The following is a 20,831-nucleotide window of genomic DNA, read 5'->3' on the forward strand; positions in this document are numbered from 1 at the left end:
AGAATCAAGAAATATGAGACAGAATGCACTGAATGTCTGCATATAGAAAATCATATATGACTAGTTATTAGATAAGCCAGAATGTAATCAACATTGGTGTTAATTGTATTAATAATTATTAAAACATTACTCCTTAAAATGTGTGCATCTATTATGTCGAGCACAGAAGAGAGCATGTTGTATAATTCTATTTGTATTGCAACCTGAGAATAGAAAGAACTCATCTACAGTCACAGAAATTAGAACAGTGGTGGACTGTGCAAAGTGGAAATTGACTGGAAGGGGCACAAGGAAATTTCTGGGGTGATAGAAATGTTCTTTATCTTGATTGGGATACTTTTTCAAAATGCATCTAATTGCACATATAAGATCTGTGTGGGAAAAAAAAAGATCTGTGCACTCTATTTGGTAAACTTTACCTCACTTTTTAAAAAATTCTTATATGGGGGGCGCCTGGGTAGCTCAGTTGGTTAAGCGTCTGCCTTTGGCTCAAGTCATGATCCCAGGGTCCTGGGATGAAGTCCCATGTCAGGCTCCCTGCTCAGCAGGAAATCTGCTTCTCTCTCTCTCTCTCTCCCTCTGCCCCTCCCGCTCCCCCTCGCTCATGCTTTCTCTCTCTCTCTCAAAACAAAAAAAGAAAAATCTTTTAAAAAAATTAAAAATTATTATATGAAGAGAAATCTCAAATTCAGAATATTATGTAGGAAAGAGTAGTAAGAGACATCACTCCACAGTGCTTCCTGTCGAGGTATAGTGGGACCTACTTCACTACAAATAATCCTCATACTTCCATCAAGCCTCAATTCAAATGAAGATGAGCTGCTCAAAATTATTTGTTCTCTTAAGTACCTTGAGCATACCCCCCATAATAGTCATTCACAAAGATTCACAATATTCGTCGATAAAGGAAGGTAAGCTTTAGTTCAGTCTGATCAAATAATCACAAATCCTAAAGTAGTCGAGGTAGAGTAATACGATTACATTGTGACTGATGATGTAATGTAACAATGCACATCAAATAAATTGACTACTTCAAAGATGAAGGCATTATGTATTCCAGAATATTAAATGACTTGACTATTTTGCTACTGAGAGTCTTATATCATATTCTTACCAAATCTTGCTCAATATAATGTTAAACCTCAGAAAAGAGAATAAGAAAGCTAGACTGTTTATCTTCTGTCTCTAGACTGTCCAAAAAAGAGAATTCATTTGTTTTTCCCCCAGGGAAACTATTTGAAGCTGCAATGTGTGTAGACCAAGTGTTAGTCAATGCAACCAGTAATATTAAACCACTTTCCTATAAAACTGATCATCCATCTACCCATCCCTTGAGGGTTAAATAAAGGACAGCACAAATGAAAATAAAGGGCCCAGGTGCATTCTAAGGTACACTTAGTGAAATTAAGTGCAAGGCTTATCTGCTTAAGTACTCTGAAGGATAAGTGGAAAGGACATTGCATTCTTCTCTTAATTATTAAAAAAAAAAATCCTTGGGTCACCTGACTGGCTCCGTTGTTGGAGAATGTGACTCTTGATCTCACAGTTGTAAGTTCGAGCCCCATGTTGGGCGTAGAGATTACTCAAAAGTAAAATCTTAAAAAAAAAAAAAGAAAAGTAAAATCCTTTTTTAAAAAAATCCTAAAACATTAAATATTTTTCATAAGGTACTAAGGAGTGTTTGTTCTTATGCATTTAACCAAATTCACATGTACAGCTCTGATCAACAGGGAGCATTTACACACACACCCGCACACGCATCCACACACATAAAGAATGTATAAAGAGCTCATGAACATGAATCAGATTGGTACGATAAAAAAACAGAAAAGAGGCCTTGATTTTGTCTGCAGGGATATCTGTCTCAGAATATAAACTCTATGGGAACAAAATATTCCCCACCCAGGCCTTTGCTCATCCTCTGTCCATCACCACCGCCAGGGCTGCGCACACCCAAGCAGCCGACCCAAGTTGGAGGACAAGCAGAAGGAGCCAAAGAAATCCTCATTCTGCAAAGCAGTTATGTGGACGTAAATGATAAGGTCACTGGCTCACTACTCCATTTTTCCTGGGTGAAATCAAAGAATGATTCCTGTATTACTTCTCAGTGGTCCTCCATACTGAAACAGAGGACGCAAAAGTGCATGTGTGGAATAAAGGTGTGCAGGCAAGGCTCACACACACACACAAAACCACCAACAGTCTTTTTGTTTTTATAAGCTGTCATATAGATTAAAATAATCTCCAGTCTCGGTCTTGTGCTATTTTTATTATGTAATAAATACTATCTTAAGTCCTTAGGAAAATGATATGATTTATTATGTATGAAGAAGTGTCTTAAATCTTTATGGCCTCATTTACAGTGTTGTGGACATTGGTAAAGCAGCAGCATGATATGGTCAAAAGATTATAAACCTTTGAGCAAACAAATCTGAGTTTGAATTGCTCCCCTGGCCAACTACGAGCTGTATAAAAAATGATTTAAAATCTCTGAGTTGGTTTTCTCATTTGTAAATGGAAATAATAATATCTACATTTAGAGATGTTGTAAGGATTTGGAAAATCCTTACACATATAACTGTATATACATATGCACACACACACACACACATATATATATACACAGTTTCTGTATATAGTTATATGCGTATATATTATGTATATGAGTATATAAATATATATGTATGTGCATACATGTTACGTATGTGTATATGAGTATAAATATACACATCAATCAGGCACTCAGTACTTACTGGAATATTTTTCTGCACTACATATGATATATATTCACAGCATCTTGGTAAAAATTAAATATACCTCCAACTGAGCTGAAAGTTTCCAGAAAGCAAGTGGACATAGTAAATGAATGTTTTCCTTATCTGGAACCAACCACTAAGAGTAATGAACTAAATATTAAAGCATTCCTGAACGCAAATTAATTATGCATTTTTTAAAATTTAAGGCCACTCAATAATGGGTCAAAGTTCAAGGTATTCAATGGATATTCCATGTACCTAACCATTCACAAACATTTGATTTGTACACCCTTTTCAAAAAACAACCCTGAAGGATTTCCGACTCCATCACATTCACCTCCCTACGAAATCCTAAGGCAGGCTGGTCACTGAAGGCATCTACCCACAGGAAGGGCTCATCTTCTTTTGGCTGACTCTTAGGTAATGATCAGAAAAATTGGAGAGGCTGAAGATATCTATTTTGAAATTTTAGAATTCCACCCTGACCATCACTGGGTATGATACTTCTTTCTTTCCCCTGACAGCAACCCCAAGATTGGCCTAACTGGTACATGCCCCACATGGCAACCTAGCCAAAATGGGGTTTTATCTGTTTTGTTCACGGTGACATCCTAAGCTGCTAGACTGGTACCTGACTTAGAATCAACTGTCAACAAATATTTACTGAATTAGGTAATGAATGATATGAGTAACATAAAGTATTCCATAATTATTTAGTTCTTTAAATTAGTTTAAAATACTTAATATGCGGGGCGCCTGGGTGGCTCAGTCGTTAAGCGTCTGCCTTCTACTCAAGTCATGGTCCCAGGGTCCTGGGATTGAGCCCCGCATCAGGTTCCCTGCTCTGAGGGAAGCCTGCTCCTCCCTCTCCCACTCCCCCTGCTTGTGTTCCCTCTCTCACTGTGTCTCTCTCTGTCAAATAAATAAAATCTTTTTTAAAACAATTAATTAATTAATTTAAAAAATAAAATACTTAATATGCTTATACATTTAGATCGAGTTTGTTCATTTTGATCCCTAATACCATACCTTGTAAGAATAAACAACGGTTTTTGATTCCCTCTACTGATGGACGGTTAGTTTGCATGTACCAGCATGGAAAAATCTTAAGAACATAATTTTTGGAGACAAAGCATATTTCTGAATATACAAATATGTAGTCACAGATTTTCATAATGCACAGAAGAAATACATACTAACTTCTGGATAGTAGCTACTTCTGGAAAGAAAGGAGAAGAAAAGGGATTAGTGGATGGAGGTACAGCTAATTTACAATTTTGTATTTCTTTTCTTTTTTTAAAAAAGATTTATTTATTTATTGAGAGAGAGTGTGTGTGTGTGTGAGCAGGGGGAAGGGAAAAGGGAGAGGGAGAGGAAGAAGCAGACTCCCCGCTGAGCAGAGAGCCTGATATGGGGCTTGATCCCAGGACCCTGAGATCATGATCTGAGCTGAAATCAAGAGTCAGGCGCTTAGCCAACGGAGCCACTCAGGCGCCCCTTTATTTCTTTTCTTAAAAAATAAAGAGAGAGAGAGAGATTAAGGAAAAAAATAAGATCTTTCAAATTTGGATGGTGGTTACAAGGATTTCTGTTATTTTGCTTGCATTTTTCTGTACATTTGAAATATTTTATACTCAACACTAAAAGATAAATCTTAAGTTGAGGGGCGCCTGGGTGGCTCAGTCATTAAGCAATTGCCTTTGGCTCAGGTCATGATCCCAGGGTCCTGGGATCCAGCCCAGCCTCGTGCTCCCTGCTCGGCAGGAAGCCTGCTTCTCCCTCTCCCACTCCCCCTGCTTGTGTTCCCTCTTTGGCTGTCTCTCTCTCTCTGTGTCAAATAAATTTTAAAAAAATCTTTAAAAAAAAAAATTTAAGTTGATAGGGGCACCAGGCTGTCTCAGTAAGTAGAGCAGGGGACTCTTGATCTCCGGTTCATGAGTTCAAGTCCCAAGTTGGGCATAGAACTTACTTAAAAATAAAATAAAATAAACAAATAATAAAAAGATGATGATATTTTCTGGCTTCAACAAACTCCTTAAAATGTAAGAACTTAAGCTCAACCAAAGAAGAGTACACTAACATAATTTATGCTCAAAATGAATGATTTCTAATAGAATAGTTTTTGTTTTTATTTGCATAGAAATAAAATACAATTAAGTTAAAATTTTTAGGGAGAAATACCATCACATTTTCCCATTATATTTATAGTCTCATATTCTTTTTTTTAAGATTTTATTTATTTATTTGAGAGAGAGAGAGGGAGAGAGAGAGAGCACAAGAGGGGTGGGGGGAGGGGGCAGCAAGGGGTAGAGGAAGAGGGAGAAGCAGGGTCCCTGACTCGGGGCTCGATCCCAGGACCCTGGGATCATGACCTGAACCGAAGACAGATGTTTAACCGACTGAGCCACCCAGGAGCCCCTATAGTCTTATATTTTTATAAATACATTATCTTAGTATAATTTCTCATATCTACTATTTGAGTGGCTAATAATGTCCCATTCCTAGTTAATTTATGCAGGATTTCCAAATAAACTTAATTATACATAAGTATTTAAGGACTATATATTTTTGTGAGACCTGGTTTCTCCACTCATAATGAATAATTCCACAGAAACATGTTTCTCCTTACTAACACTACTCATTACCTAAATCATTTAGATACCAGGGATTGTATTTCACTTACAAAACCAGTCTCCTGTATGTTTGTTTTTTGTTTTTTGTGTTTGTTTGTTTGTTTTTGGATTTTATTTTCAAGTAATCTCCACACCCAACGTGGGACTTGAACTCACAACTCCAAGATCAAGCTTCACATGGTCTACTGACTGGGTGAGCGAGGCACTCCCCAGTTTCCTGTATGTTGCATCTTGTTTTATCCAAGCCCCTCGGGAGACATGAATTGTCTGAGAGAATTCTAGCTAATTTAATAATATAAGTCTGCTATACCAACAAGAACGTACATTTATAAGCAGAAAGAAGTCTGAGTTCTTTAAGTTGGCTAAAAAAAAAAAATTGGGGTGCCTAGGTTGCTCAGTCGTTAGGCATCTGCCTTCGGCTCAGGTCATGATCTCAGGGTCCTGGGATCGAGCCCCGCATCAGGCTCCCCTGCTCCGCGGGAGGCCTGCTTCTCCCTCTCCCACTCCCCCTGCTGGTCTTCCCTCTCTCTCTGTGTCTCTCTGTCAAATAAATAAATAAAATCTTTAAAAAAAAAAATTAATCAAAGCAAGTTAGAATCTTCAATAGTCTTAAGTTAAAAGCCCAGGTACAATCTAGATAGCTTCTAATTTTGTACTCTGTTACTCCAAAGAAATGTGAAGGCTAAATAAGAGGAAGAGGAAGGAGCAATGATATGTCATCATGTGTTCATTTGCATTTTCCCCCACAGATCAGCATCCTGCAATGGCGAACACTAAGGATTTTTGAATAGTGGGCTGATGCATTTCTTATCCTTCTACCACAAAATACATATATTCAGGAAATAGGGCCAACATAATGAAAAGTTTGATGTAACTTTTACAAATACTCAGGCAACCAAGTATGTAAATTCATTTAGACTTTAACCATGTAATTTTTCTTTATTGAGGAAGATGGTGACTGAGCAAGGGAGGATGGTCTTTTTGGTCACTTATAACCAAAGGACATGACTGAGAGACGGCTGTGATGGCCTCTTTGTTTTTCCCTTCGCTAAGCAAATAGTTTTTAAATCCTGGGTGCAGAACACTGGTATTCCAGGTGCTTTGGAAAATAAAATAATCTTTCTAAAGTATAAACCCTGTTGGCAAAGTATTTTGAAACTAGAATGTCCTAAAGAGTTAGAAATATCATCTGTTGCTGGGGCAAAGAGCCAAGCCAACCAGTCGCTAAGGGACAGGAATCCAACCAAATATCTTGGCTGGGGCACTGCTGTCCTCTGCCAGATGAACCAAGTGGTTTGTGTGGTGGCAGGAATGGTAACACATGGGTTATAACATAAGCACAATAATCAAAGTGGATCTCTAGATAAAGGTAAAATATATGGTACCACAAAGTTAAGCAAGAAAGGAAACATAATCATGCAAAACCCCAGGCTGTTTAGTGTGCAAAATACTACAAGCTATTTTCTTTTGCTTCAATTAAACAAGTAGCTCTTCCAAAAACAAAGGCCTCAGATTAAGGAAGACTTATCTGCCGTATATTGTATTGTTATTGTTTCTTACGTTAGGTTTTGTATTTATATACCTCTTCTAACTAGTTATTTCCAGGGTTGTTTTTTTTTTTTTTTTTCCATTCAGCAGGCTAGAATGGTGATGATTTAGGGGTCTGTAAAACACTGCATTCCCGGGATGACATGTTTTTCCGCCGTGTTTATTTTACGTAGAAAAAAATTAATGTGCCAAGGGGAGGCAGAGAAGTTATTTTAACCGTGCTTTGTGAATCCCTTTGGGCACACCTCATGTACGTTCCTCTCATTCAGCGCCTGGGTGAACAGCAGGAGCCTCCTTTTCTTCTTCAGAAATGTCAAAAGGGGGAGGGGCAGGCTGGATATTGTGACACTATTTTACAATGATGTAATATTGAGTCCCTAAGCTTCATGTTTCTGGAAGCTCCATAACAATGTGGAATGTTATGCTGTGTTTGTCTCTGCCTGTAACTCTGAAGTCTGCGTGTGTGAGCACACGTGTTGTGTGGTGACACGGATCACTGTTTGGATAGGTCTTGAAGCTAAAACCCTCACTTTACATTCTCAGTATCACTAATCTGCAGCTACTTCTCTTCCTTGCGGAAGAAAATTGTGCTTTATGTAAAGACACCATCAAGACCGTGTAGTAGACCGCAGTTTACATCTTCTGACCAAAATGACAAGACTCAACACTAAGGTGGAATACGAGATTCGTGCCTTAAAAAATGCAGCAGGTGGGGCGCCCGGGGGGCTCAGTCGTTAAGCGTCTGCCTTCGGCTCAGGTCATGATCCCAGGGTCCTGGGATCGAGCCCCACATCGGGCTCCCTGCTCGGTGGGAAGCCTGCTTCTCCCTCTCCCACTCCCCCTGCTTGTGTTCCCTCTCTCGCTGTGTCTCTGTCAAATAAATAAATAAAATCTTTAAAAAAAAAAAATGCAGCAGGCAAGAGCCTGGTGTAACCTGCCTCGAGGTAAAAGCCAAAACTGGGACAGTATATTTTTTAGTGTAGGAAGCTGATTGGAGATGTCTATATGTAATGTGGAATTCAGCATTGATCCCAGGACAGAGTAATAAATACCATAGCTCTGTTAAGGCCACAAAATGTCTTTTAGTAAAAGTCACTAAAGCCTTCACTAAGCCTCCCTTTCCTCCAAATCATTAATAGGCAATGCTTCGTGGGAGCACTTAGGCAAAACATTTGTCCTGAACACTTGTCCCCAGCCAGGCACAAAGCCCTTGGCGGCAATGATGTCATGATGTTGAAGCCACCTAGCACTTTCTTTTGGAGATCCCTACTTAGGCCTTAGGAAATGCTGTGCTTCAGGCCCTTCTTACCCAACCTCCAGGGACAAAAACCCTATACACGGGCGTCCATTTGCCTCTAATGCGCAAGAAGCAAATTCACGCCACCATAAGAATAACTATTATTACTATTCTAATAACCGCTGATACTATATAGCTGCTTATTACATGCCAGACACTGAATGCTTTACATGTATTAACTCACTGACGCCTCAGTGAGGATTATGAGATAGGCCCAATCGTTAAACGTTTTCTACAGGTACAAAAAATTGAGGCACAGAGAGGTTAAGTAAATTGCCACAAAGTCACCCAGTTGATAAATCAGAAAGCCAGAACTTGAATGAGATGGTCTGAGTCTGTCACCTTTAAGCTGTAACTGCTGAGAATTAATGCACCAATCCTTTCTGGGGTGTCTGCCCCTCCCCTTAGCAAAGTGTAATGAGGTTCGTTCTAAAGGTAAGAATTTTAGCTATTATATTAGATCAGGGTGGAGCTTTATAAGCCAGAAGAATTATAAGCAAATCTCCATCATTCCCTCATGAGTCAGACGGGGACCCATGCTGCCATGAACTAGCTAATTTCAAGAACTCCTCCTGAAGTTCATTTAAAAAGTGAATCTAGGTCATTTGAAATAAATGTTACAAACTTTGCAAGTAGTTAAGTCCCAGAACCCATATAATTGTAATAAGAGAGAAACAGGAAAATATCCAAGATGTTTTACGGGATTTGAAGGGGAAATCCGTATGGCAAATGTACTGATTCAAGGCAAGTGTTTAGGCAAGGGCTCTGTCAGTTTCAGTCTCCGTGACAAGGCACGGACAACTAGTAAAAGTAGTTAAAGTGTCAAATATGGTGCACAATGAAAATCAGAAAGGGGGAAATGTGAGAGTCAATGTTTGGACAATTTATATAAAAAAATATGGGTACAATATGGCAGAAGGTGAAAGAAGGTGGCCTCCCCTACAAATGCAATATGCTCAATGAAAGAATGTTTTATTTGGGCATGTCAACAGTCAGCCTAATCTGAAAACCCAACCATCAAGTGCCAGATGAGGAGTGCAAAAATGCCAAGAAACATATCAAGAGGTAAAGAGAGCCAATAAAAAAAACTTCCATCTTGTGGCAGTTTTATGAAAGGGATTTACATAGAAATCAAGGGCTAATAATGAGAGCACACAAATTACTGTGGAAAATGATGATTAGTGATAATAATTGTTCGAGAAAACATGTGTGTCACCTGCCTCTAGATGGTAATTTACGTCTGACTGATGAATAATTCAAGTTCCTAGGCTTAGGACAGGCCCTGCTGCTGTTACTAACTAGTTTCCTAGTCAGGCCAAGGGGACAGGGCTGCAACTGAATAGCCCCCCAGAATTACCTATCCCTCAAAGCAATTTCCTCATTGTCTCTAACTGCCCGGTCCCGCCTGCTGAGGCCCAAACATCTTTCTCTCTCTCCCTCTCCAGCCCCCTCCCACCCTGCTTTGTTCATCTTGTTCGTCTTTGAAGTCTGAATAAACAAAGAGCTTATAACCCCCAAGTTTCCAGACACTTAAAAGGTTTTGTGTATATCGCATGTAAGACTTTGAAAGAAAACATGCAAAGGGATAATCTGCTTGGTCACTTAGAGGAAGAAATTGTCTGAATATTGACCCCAGTGCTCAGAAAGAAGTTTCATTCTGTTTCTCTGCAAACTTATGTTCTGAAAAATAAAATGTATCAGGAGTGCTGTTACAGATACTATTTTAAGATTGACGAAGACACTAATGGAACAGAGAAGTTACTATCACCAATCTTCCCAAATGAGAGGTGTCATGATATCACCCTCAAAGGCAAAGAGCTATTATTTAAAGAAAAAGGGAATAGGCCTGCTATGGTCTTAATCTTTGCTCCTCCCCCCGACCCAGAATTCAGACGTTGAAACCTAATCCTCAGTGTGATGGGATTTGGAAGTGGGCTTTTAGGAGGTAATAAGATCATAAGGCAGAACTCTCATGGACGAAGTTAGTGCCCATATGAAAGAGACCCCAGAGACATCCCTCTCCTCTTCTGCATTATAGCAAAAAGTCCACCTAGTCTATGGCACTTTGCTATAGCAGCCTAAAGGGACTAAGACAAGGCTCAAAGTTATCATTTTAAATATATTTGAGTGGTGTTTCCAAACCTCTTATTGTCCTCAATCAAGGGTCTCTATGAAATTTTTAATTACATGTTTGCAAATTAATTTAGTAAAAATTAGCTATTAATTGCCTATAATATATCTTGGGTGCTCAAGGTATAGAAGTATTTAGACAGCATTTCTCTTTGTTTATTTGTCTGTTTTTGCAGTGGGGTTGTTTTAGCAGAAGCAACTGTTTTTTCAAAGATTCATTTATTTATTGAGGGGTGTGGAGGGGCAGAGGGAGAGAGAGAGAATCTCAAGCGAACTCCACACTGAGCATGGAGCCTGATGGGGGGCTCGATCCCACGACCCTAAGATCATGACCTGAGCTGAAATCAAGAGTCAGTCGCTCAACCAACTGAGCCACCCGGGCGCCCTTCGCAGAAGAAACTTGTTACAACATTTCCTGTATCTTCCAGATTTCTAGGGGTGAGAGATCGAGAATGAAGGAGAAAGAGAAGGAGAAGTGGGAGGAGAAGGAGCAGGAAGAGAATGGCAAGAAGAAAGGAGGAAGGGAGGAAGAAAAGGAGGAAAAGGGAAGAAAAAGATGGGAACATACTAAAAATATCCTCACTCCAAATGTTAAAAGCATTGAGGAAAGTTTTACTTGGTTTTAGAAATATCCATGCAGGGGCGCCTGGGTGGCTCAGTCGTTAAGCGTCTGCCTTCGTCTCAGGTCATGATCCCAGGGTTCTGGGATCAAGCCCCGCATCGGGCTCCCTGCTCGGCGGGAAGCCTGCTTCTCCCTCTCCCACTCCCCCTGCTTGTGTTCCCTCTCTCGCTGTCTTTCTCTGTCAAATAAATAAATAAAATCTTTAGAAAAAAAAAAAAAAGAAAGGAATATCCATGCAGTCTTACCTGTTAGATCTTAGAGACAAATCCCTTTGTTGTTCAATATTAAGTTCTCAAAATTTACAAATAAGCAAAGTAAGCAGTATCCTAGGTAGCGTGATTTCAAAGACACTGGCTTTAAAAATAATTCTCTCTCCTTTCTGCTTTGGAAAGTCTGTAATTAGAGAGTTTTTTTGTTTTTTTGTTTTTGTTTTTTACTTTCTAATAGATACAATGTAAATATCTCTAGGAGATAGCCAATGTAAATCTTTTACACTTTAGTATGAAACTTTATCAGATACTTTTCTACAAATGATTGAAGAACAGGGAGAGCCTGATACAAAGGGTGCTTGAAGAAGTGGGAGGGGGGAGTGAAAGCAAATGGAGAAAGGTCTAGATACAGGGCAGCTAGTTTTCCTTGACTTTGCAGTTTTGCCTAAAAGGATGGTGACTACCGCCATGCTGCTGTAACGCATCAGGAAGGAACCATGTCAATTGTCTTTGTATGCAGAACACCAACCAGAGAGTAGCCATTCTATGGATATTTACTGAAATAATGAACAAATGAATGCAAGTATTTAATGGTTAATATATTCTTTTTTTTTTTTTTTTAAGATTTTATTTATTTATTTGACAGAGAGAGACACAGCAAGAGAGGGAACATAAGCAGGGGGAGTGGGAGAGGGAGAAGCAGACTTCCCGCTGGGTGGAGAGCCTGATGCGGGGCTCGATCCCAGGACCCTGGGATCATGACCTGAGCCGAAGGCAGACGCTTAACGACTGAGCCACCCAGGCGCCCCTGTGGTTAATATATTCTTGATATTTTCTGTAATCTATACACATGATCACTAGCCCCTACAAAATTGCTTCTGGAGACATGGCCTACATAACAAGTATTCTTTCCAAGTAGCTACTCCTCTGCTTTAATTTCTAAACCAGGCTCTGCCTTCCCTCCCACCCCATTTTAGTTTCTGGTGAGGAAATCTCTTGTGTTTTTCGATAAGCAAAGCAGAGCAGGCACTTTTTTGGTGGATATTATAGTGAAAGAGGAATAATAATAGAGACATGCAAAAGATGAACCATATTACAGATAAACATATTTCATAGTTTACTTAATATTTACTGAGGACCTGTCATGTGGTGAGTAAGGGGGAGCAAAATCTCTGACCTCTTGGAGTTTATATCCTAGGAATGGGAAGCAGACCAAAAAAGGTGTAAACAAATAAAGAACATATTTTTGTTCAGAATGTTATAGGTTCTATTTTAGAAGAGAAGATGGCAGAGAAAGACTGGTAAGGTAGTGGATTTGGCCCTGGAAATGCTTCTTGAGGAAGCAATGAGAAAGATGCAGCCATGTTAAATTCTGGGGGCCAGGTTCCAGGGCAGAGACCAGCAACTGCAAAGTGTTTGAGGAACGTGCTCTAGGGACAGAAAGGTGAATGTGGTTTTCATATAGGAGAAGAGAAGTCTAGTTTCTAACACAAGCCCAATAATTTAAATTTCACTGAATGCTCTTTAAAAATTAATGTGTAAGAGATAGAAACGGATCTTCTAAACCAGTTTCTAAATTCTAATTCCGTCTTTGCCATTTTTTTACTCAGCAGTCTTAGGTCCCAGAGAAGTATGTTCTTTCCCTATTGGGCTTTCTTCATATTTGCACTGATTAGTTTAAGCATGAAGACTGGCCAGAATTTAAAAAGTGAGTCTCTGTCGTGTGATTATGCAGCGATGACTTGAAGTTAGAAAAGAAAAAGCAAGTGTATTCCCTCCAAACACATTCATTAGAATTTACATCTGAACTGGGGAACATGAAGGGATGGTGGCCTATGATTTGGACATTAACACATTTCTAATCATCAATACATTAGCATGGATTCATTTTACCACGTGATCTAATCATTGCCTTGGAAAGCAAAAAGTAGGACCCTAAAAGACTAGAAGAAAGGAGAGCTAAGTTTGGTTGATAAAGGAGAAAAGCAGGAAAAGCTCAACACAAGAAGACAAAGTTATTTTATGCTCCTAAATGGTGGTTCTAGAGTATTTTACATGAAAGTATAAATGTTTACTTATTTCAATAGGATATGGGACACAACAAATCAGACAAACATTTTTTCCTAGAGCCATGACAAATTGCATCATCTCTGTGCATGAGTGCTATGATTGTGCCCACAGCAGATTGCGTCTTACAAGACATTGTGCTTTATCCTTAATTTTTAAAATGGTTGCAGTACTAAATACATTACGATGGTAGCTTTAAAATGTTAATTTTTAATATTATGGTATCATCTATTTTAATCTAATGTTACCCTAATAGTAAATCCATTGTAACTGTAAAGCAACATCTTAAAAAATAGGGACCATAGAAGACCTTCTTTGGAATTGCACATAATGTTCTGAATATTTGCAACAGTGAGGAATGGTATTCAAATGGGCATATCAGAAGATAATATTTCTTTTTTTCTTTTCAAAAATACCACTGGAAGAAAAAATAAAGAAGCTCATTTTCTCGTGTGTCTCAGAAGTCAATTCCAAGGACAAAAGGGGTGGGAAGAAGTGGAGGGGAAGAGAAAAGGAGGAGAAAAAAAGGATGAAAAAGAGATAGAAAAGGAGAAGAACAAGGAGGAAGAGGAGGAAAAGAAAAAGAATCTTGTAGGAAGTGACTTTATTGTAGGAAGTGACTTTATTCAAATATGTACATAATCTCCCCCAGATGAATACCCTGCATGCATATTTTGACACACTTATTTAAAATTTTTAAAATTTCCTTTATCACATGTCATAATGAATAGAGAATGAATCTCTTCATAGTTTTATCTCATTTGTCTTAAATGAGATACGTAAAAATACAGTTACATTAAACACCAAAAAAATCTTTGAATACAAAGATTCTCCCTATCAGAACTAATAAAATTAAAAGTAACTTTTTTAAAAAACATGGAATTTTATTAAGCTATCATTTAATTTCCTCTATGTGTTGGCATTATTACATCAAACTTGGAGGGACTATCTCCTTTATAATCTTTATTCCTGGTACTTGTTTTCCCTCTTTATATCGTTCCAATATATCTTCCACAATTCTAGCCTCAAATTCTAAAATTAAACCACCCAGGAAAATGGCAAAATGTTTGGGTTTTTTGCAAACATCTGTGGGAATGACCAAGAAGAGATCCAGGGTGCCAGAATGAACACCATATGAGATCTGACTCTGCCCTGAAGAGCACTGATTGAATGGGGTGGGAATATGAGCCTGTTTCAAGCTGTCTTCACTGGAAAGCAAACCATCTTAGCTATTCACTGCTTCTACTGCTTTTTAACCACAGCTTTCCCTTTTAATGGGCAACAAGAACGATAGGTTGGAGGGTATTGGAGAGTGCTGGGGGGACATGGCCTCACCTGGAAACTTGGGTGATCTTTCCTAAGAGCTTCCACCTAGGGTCCAGGAGACGGGTTCAAACTCTGCCCGTGCCACTTGGGAGCTCTGCACCTTTGTGAAAGTCCTGTACTGTCTCTGCACTGCAGTTTTCAGATTGGAAGAAAAGGAAGGGAGGAAGAGAGAGAAGCAAAGTTATCTTACATGGTTGCTGTGAGACTTCATGAGAGAAAAACATATAAAGCATTTAGCTCAATTCCTAGTGCTTTAAAATTATTAAATAAATGGTAACTGAATTACTTAACTCATTAGCCAAATACTTTCCAGATCTCCTTTTTAAAAATCAACAGAAATAAAAACACATTTTTTTCCATGAAAAGAAGTATATGAGCAGGTAAATTCTGTCTTGTGCATAGTTTTGTGGTTCTTTTAAATTAACCCTAAAAGAGAGAGGGAAAGAGAGATTTCCCATGTTTTGGACGGTGCGAGCGTCCAAGAGATAAAGGGGGTAGAGGGAATCACTTTAAAAAGAATAAGGCTCCTTAAAGGTCTTCTAAAACAGATGGGGAAACTGAGGCCAGGGGGAGATTATCACTCGGCCACGTCGCCAGTGGCGGTGGAACAGGGATCTCCAGGACAGCGCCTTTGCTGGAGAGCCGCCCCGCGCTTCTCTCTACCCTAGTGCCCGAGTCCGCAGGAGTGTTGATCCTCAGCTCCCCACCCAAGCTCGGCCGTCCTCGTCTACCCCGAGGCTCAGCCCACAGCTCAGCCTCCCCGTCGGCGCATCTTCGAACCGCGCAGTGGAGTTCCGCTCGGCACGTTCTCAGTCTTGAACTCCAGGGATGGGCTGAAAAACGCACGCAGAAGAAATGCAACGGGACCAAGTTGGAGGGTCAGTGCGGGAGGCAGCGCCAGGATGGGGGTGAAATGCTTTCTGGGTTTCTGAGACAGTTCACAGGGCTTCGGGCCATTCGCGAAGTCTGAGCGAGGCACTAGGTATCCTCCTGCCTCATTCAAAAGTTTCAGGACAGGAATCCAAGTTCATGCGGTTTGATTCCCAAGATTTCCCCAAACTGCAAGGAGGACCAGCAAAATAGACTTCTGTTATCGTTCAGATTATCATCATCGTGGAGGTCGTCGTTAAGGTGGAATGAGACATTGAGGGTAAAATAGGTAGTAAAAAATTCACTTGCAGACTTTGGGTCCCACACCTCAGTCTCCCGGCTGGTCTTCCTCCCTCTTCCCTACTCTTCACGAAGGCGCTAAAATTTTGCAGTTTGAGAAAAGGGAAAATAGGAAAAAGGAGAAAAAAGAGAACGAGGCTTTTCAGGTCCTTTAAAAAATATATAGAATGGCTGAAATAATTCAGATTTATTTTCTAAATTGCTTCACACAGAAAATCTAGAACTCCAGCCAAAAAAAAAAAAAAAAAAGGAATGTAATACCCGGGATCCGGGAGAAAGACCCAGCACCATCTTTGAGCAGAGCTCCCACGCGGCTGCGGGCTGGGGGCCACCGGTCGCCCACCCAGCCTGGCCCCAGAGCTTGCCAGGCCTTGGGCGCCCTGAGCTGGCGACACCGCCCTGAGCTGGCACGTCACCAATCATCTCGAACTCCAGATTTATTTTTATTTTTTGCAAATTTTCCAAATAAACTGGGAAATGTGGTCGCTCCGATTCTCAGCGGGACGGCGGGAAGACGCCCCCTGGGAATTGGGCAGGAGGGGATTGCCCGGCCTTTGAGTCTTTACAGCCCCCACAAGCGGCGGGAATGGGGTGTGGTGGGGAGGTGAGGAGGGAGATGCTGGCCGCTCGTGGGCCAAGTTCTCAGAAGTTCTAGGGGCCAACTCTTCAAGTTCAGGCTTTTCGAAATCTTACTGGGAAAAGGTCCTGAACATGACCCATTTGAGAAGGAGACCTCTTTAATAGTAATACCAGGTTGCGGGGTTTTGTCAACCGGGAAACCGGCCCTGTCGCCCGCTACCCTGGTGGAGATATGCCAGAGCTGGGATAGTGGCCTGGGGTGCCAGGGCCTGCCAAGCGACAGAAGCTCGCTATTTTGACTCTCCAAGACAAATGTGGGGCTATTCCTCATCGGCGCCCACTTTTAAGTTGGCTGAGGAAGGCTGCTGTGAGCGCCACCAACAAAGGTGAAGTTGGGACTCTCGGACCTGAGACTGGGTCCCTGGGGGCCTGTTGGGCTCGGGTTTGCCCTTGGTAAGTCCTAGCTTACAGGGAAAAGAGCGCTCATTTTGCCTTTGATGACAGGGCAAAAGGGGTGCTACGTGGCCAAAGGTAAGTCCTCAAGTTTCCAAGGGCCCCAAACGGGCAGGACTCAGGTTTGGAAACTGCTCGACCCTAGGCGCGGATTCCCCACCTCTGGCCCCAGGTGTGCAGTCGCCCCAAGTGGTGCCAAGAATGATTTGTGCCACTTCCTGGGGGCACGGAGTTTAAGCAAGGAGGGCAGGAACGCGAGTCGATCCTTGGTTGGGGCGCTACAAGTTTTTTTGTTTTGTTTTGTTTTTTATTCCTAAATTGATGGGGTTTCCTATCCCTGGGTTACAGGGAGCTCCTTCTGCGCGGTGGAGGGGAGGTTAAGGAAAATGCCTACCACGAGATGCCCTGTTGCTATGCGGGTCACGTCTGGGCGTTTTAAAATTGAAAATTGTTTTGTTTCCTGGTTACTTTACTGGTGAGGGCATTTCTAAAACCATTACAACTCGCTTTTACCTATTAAAATCTATTATTTTATTATTGCATTTTTGTTATAACTTCTATTTTATATTTGGGACTTAAAACGCTCATACTTCACGTAAGCAGCTCTCAATCCTTCCTTTTTGGCTGCAGTGAAATACAGCTCTTCGAAACCTTCGGTCCCCGTGGGTTCATTTTCATCGCTCAGTCCTCGCCCTGCTGGGGTACAGTCCCCCCACCCCACTCCCCCGCACTGCAATCTGACAGCCTTGCTCCGAGTGTAGACACAGCCGCATCCTGTGGCTTACTTCCGACTCTGGACGGTCCCATTCACAGGGACCAATTCACAGGGAACCCTCAACGTCTCTTGCCCGAGAAAGGAGGGGATGGGAGCTCCCTCTCTCGGCGGAGCCGAGCCCCCCTTGCCCAGAGTCCACTCGGAAACCCGGCCACGGCCCTGGGGGCGCAGGGGACGAGGCCTTGCTCCTTCCGCAGCCTTCCGGCCTCTGCGCCTTACTTCCAGGACATTTCCGAACGCGCAAAGCGGAGGGAGGGGGGAAACTCCGCGAAATAACACAGTCCTCCTCCCTCGCCCAGCGCCCAGTTCTGCTCTTCCTTCCGTCGCGGTCCAAACTTTATTCTGCCACCGGAGGAGACTGTCCCCCTGCCCCGCTGTCCCTCCCAGACGGTGCTGTCCGCTGACATAGGCCCCAGTAGCGCTTCCTGCGGTACGTGCCTGCGCACCCCGACTACTGCTCTCCAGGCACAGATCCTCAGTCCCGGGCGGTGTGCAACCAAGCCCAAGCCGGGTGTGCTCCCGGTGTGGGAAGAGGCAATGCCTCGGGTTCCCCGTATCCGCCCCCTAGCCCTTAACCACAGATTCGGGCACCTGCGAAACAGTCTGGCACAAAGCGAGGAGGGCCCGCGACCGGCTGGAGGAGACCCCCAGGGAGGGGGTCACCTCCACGTTCCTGTTCTGAGCAGCTCCTAATTCGAGCTTCGGCCCACGGCCCTCGAGGGGAATAGTGCCTGCGGGGAAGGGAGACTAAGAAATCCTTAAATGCCCTGAGGGCGGGACCCGAGAGACAGGGCCCAGGCCGTGCGGCACGTTTCGTCCACAAGGTTCCCTCAGTCACTCTCAGACGGCGGAGTCCTGAGCTCCGAAGTGGCGGGTCATGGGATTTTATAAGGGCTTCGCCAGCTTCCGCGTTCTGCTGAGGTGTGCGACGGGGGGGAAATAAAATGCAGAATTATATTTATTCTAAAAAATGAGCATTTGGTCTAAATTACTATGGTCCATGTTTTGCTTTTGACTCACATAGTGCTGGGACGATCTTTCCCAAAACTTCTGCACTACTTTAGCTAACTGATAAAATAAATGGAGGTGAGACAAAAACAGGTCATTTTATTCTCCTGGCCTTTCTCTTTATTTCTAATATGTAAAAAGGCTCTTTTGTGTTATGGTTCCTAGTATTTTGGTGGTGTTTGTCTTATTTGCCTGAGGAGTGTGAACCTAAAGGCATCTGGACTGTTCAACACATCATTTGTTCTCTTGCTTTCCTCTTGTTAGCCAAATAAGCGTCTTCCTCTGTTTTTATTCTTTAAAACAAAAACAGGTCATGGGAGTACTGATGAACTTTGTTTACTGAAGCACATTCTGATTCCTTCCCCTGACTAGCTAAAGACCCCCGGAGCTTCGAAAGCTCTGCTTTCCTTTAGGTTCCGAAACCAAAGTCCTTGAAGCTCACTTCTCAAACCCTTTACACAGGCCCTCCTTATCTGAAAAGAACTGTTAAATAACGACTTGTGTTTAAAAAACAAAACAAAACCAAACCAAAAAAAACGGGTTGGGTTTAGATTTCAGATACATCGGAAGAGGTAAAGCCCTTGATCGCCATCACTTGCTGAAGGTCTTTTTCCCCTTAAACCGGGGACTCGTGTTCCTCCTTGTCGCTGAGTTCAGAGGAGATGCCAGGCATCCGCGCACGCAGAAGTTTTCTCCGCTACCGAGCCCCGCGTGCAGACTTGCTCGAGCTGCATATCCCCTCGTGTCCACTAGAGGTCACTGGCCCCTCGCAGCTCGCGGCGCGGCCGGCCGCCCCCCGCTCCTTAAGCTCAAATTAGCCGCGCGTTAATTAACACCCGAGTCCATCAAGGCGCGTTCTTCGGTACAGTACTCCGGCAGGGCTTATATAGGCAACCCAAACCCAGCCAAAGCAAACCTCCCCAAACCCAACACTTCCAGCATGTCCAAAATGGGAGACAGGCGCCTGAGTAACCCGGGGCAAGGTATAGTGCCATCACGCTTTAACTTTTGTTCTGTGGGGCTTGCTAAATTGCTGTGAAGATAACATTCTCTGCTAGCGCAGGTTCGGCGGGGCCGGCTCTGCGCTCCAGCTTTCGGAGGCTGGGCAGCGCGCGTTTTGGCCCCTTTAGCACACTGGTCCCCCGGGCGGATTTTTCCAACTCGGTAGCCACGGGGGAGAGGGGCCCAGGTCCACACCGTCCTAGGCGCACACGAATATAAAAGAATATTTATTTAGAGTGCGGAGTACATAAAAATGCCCAGATAATTTGAAATTGGTAGAGCAAAGAAATAGAAACGATGCCGTTTCTCATGCCTATTGATGTGATCTGCGGAAGGGGTGGGGAGGGGTGGGGTGGTTGAGAGGGACACTAGGAAATCAAATCGACCCTGGTGATTGTAACCCGGGAGGAAGGGGGTGCCTGCAAATGTCCAGGGAAGGTCCTTACCTCTTGCTGAGTGTGCGTGGGTTTTTTGTTGTTGTTGTTTTGTTTTGTTTTAAAGATACACACAGAGCTTGACGTCTAGCTCCCCCCCCCCCAACTTAAGCCTCCAAATATTTTCCACTGCGGACTGAGGAGATTGAGTCATGTCTTCAGGGCCTCAACTAAATCCCTAAGAATTGCATGAAACGGAGCCCAGGTTTATTCCAATAGCGCTGCCCAAGTGTATGATATTTGTAACCTCCACAACAAGTTCCTTTGATACGGTGTTCTGGTGGGTGTGGAAGGGTCACCTGAGGAGCTCATAATTCTTTTGGAGAAAAATCTTGGAAATATTAATATGGGTTTTGATAGAGGAGTTACGCGGTCGGATGTCTTTCGCCTTAGCGGGGGAGCAGGAGGTTTGGGGAGGAGGACTGTGGATATCCTAGCAGTTTGGGGGACCGACCTTATTTCACAGTCATTGGTGCAGACCCCAAATATCTGGACATTCAGGTCTTTGGGAGAGCGGGGTTCAGTGCATTAGCCATCGTTTATCCAAACTGCTCAGTTACAGGCAAAAGATACCTGACGTGCCCTCATTGTGCATCGGGCTTCTGTTGGGTTGGTTTAATGATGGCCCATTAATAAAGCCACTGGTACGCCTTCAGTGGGAAGGGGCATCCCATCAGGCCACGCCGTAGGTACCCTCCAAGGTCAGCATCAATAGCACCCAGTAGGCGGGTGCAGGCCGTTAGTGAGGGCTCCCGGAGGCCCCGCAGCAGGTGAGTAGCCCGCCCTTAATGAGGTCCGAGGGGGCGCCCTAGGGATCCCCCT

The 20,831-nt window shown here is 42.7% G+C and overlaps 2 long non-coding RNA genes across 3 annotated transcripts in view; one reads left to right on the forward strand and one right to left on the reverse strand.

The window, feature by feature from the left end:
• LOC118523108 (uncharacterized) overlaps window positions 1-16,181 on the reverse strand; it is a 95,666-nt gene extending 79,485 nt beyond the window's left edge. Inside the window, exons 1-2 of one of the 2 annotated variants that reach the window (XR_013445720.1) lie at window positions 15,320-16,181; window positions 14,598-14,717 (exon numbers count right to left, since the gene is read on the reverse strand). This is a non-coding gene — a long non-coding RNA (uncharacterized LOC118523108). Of the gene's footprint in view, window positions 1-14,597 lie in introns of both variants that reach the window. The other variant, XR_004910937.2, reaches the window with a different exon arrangement.
• Window positions 16,182-19,435: 3,254 nt separating this feature from the next.
• The window catches only part of LOC118523045 (uncharacterized), a 158,302-nt gene continuing 156,906 nt past the window's right edge, over window positions 19,436-20,831 (forward strand). Inside the window, exon 1 of the long non-coding RNA XR_004910895.2 lies at window positions 19,436-19,556. This is a non-coding gene — a long non-coding RNA (uncharacterized LOC118523045). The remainder of the gene's footprint in view (window positions 19,557-20,831) is intronic.

Source organism: Halichoerus grypus, chromosome 2 (assembly GCF_964656455.1).
Source record: "Halichoerus grypus chromosome 2, mHalGry1.hap1.1, whole genome shotgun sequence".
In the NCBI taxonomy this organism is placed as follows: domain Eukaryota; kingdom Metazoa; phylum Chordata; class Mammalia; order Carnivora; family Phocidae; genus Halichoerus; species Halichoerus grypus.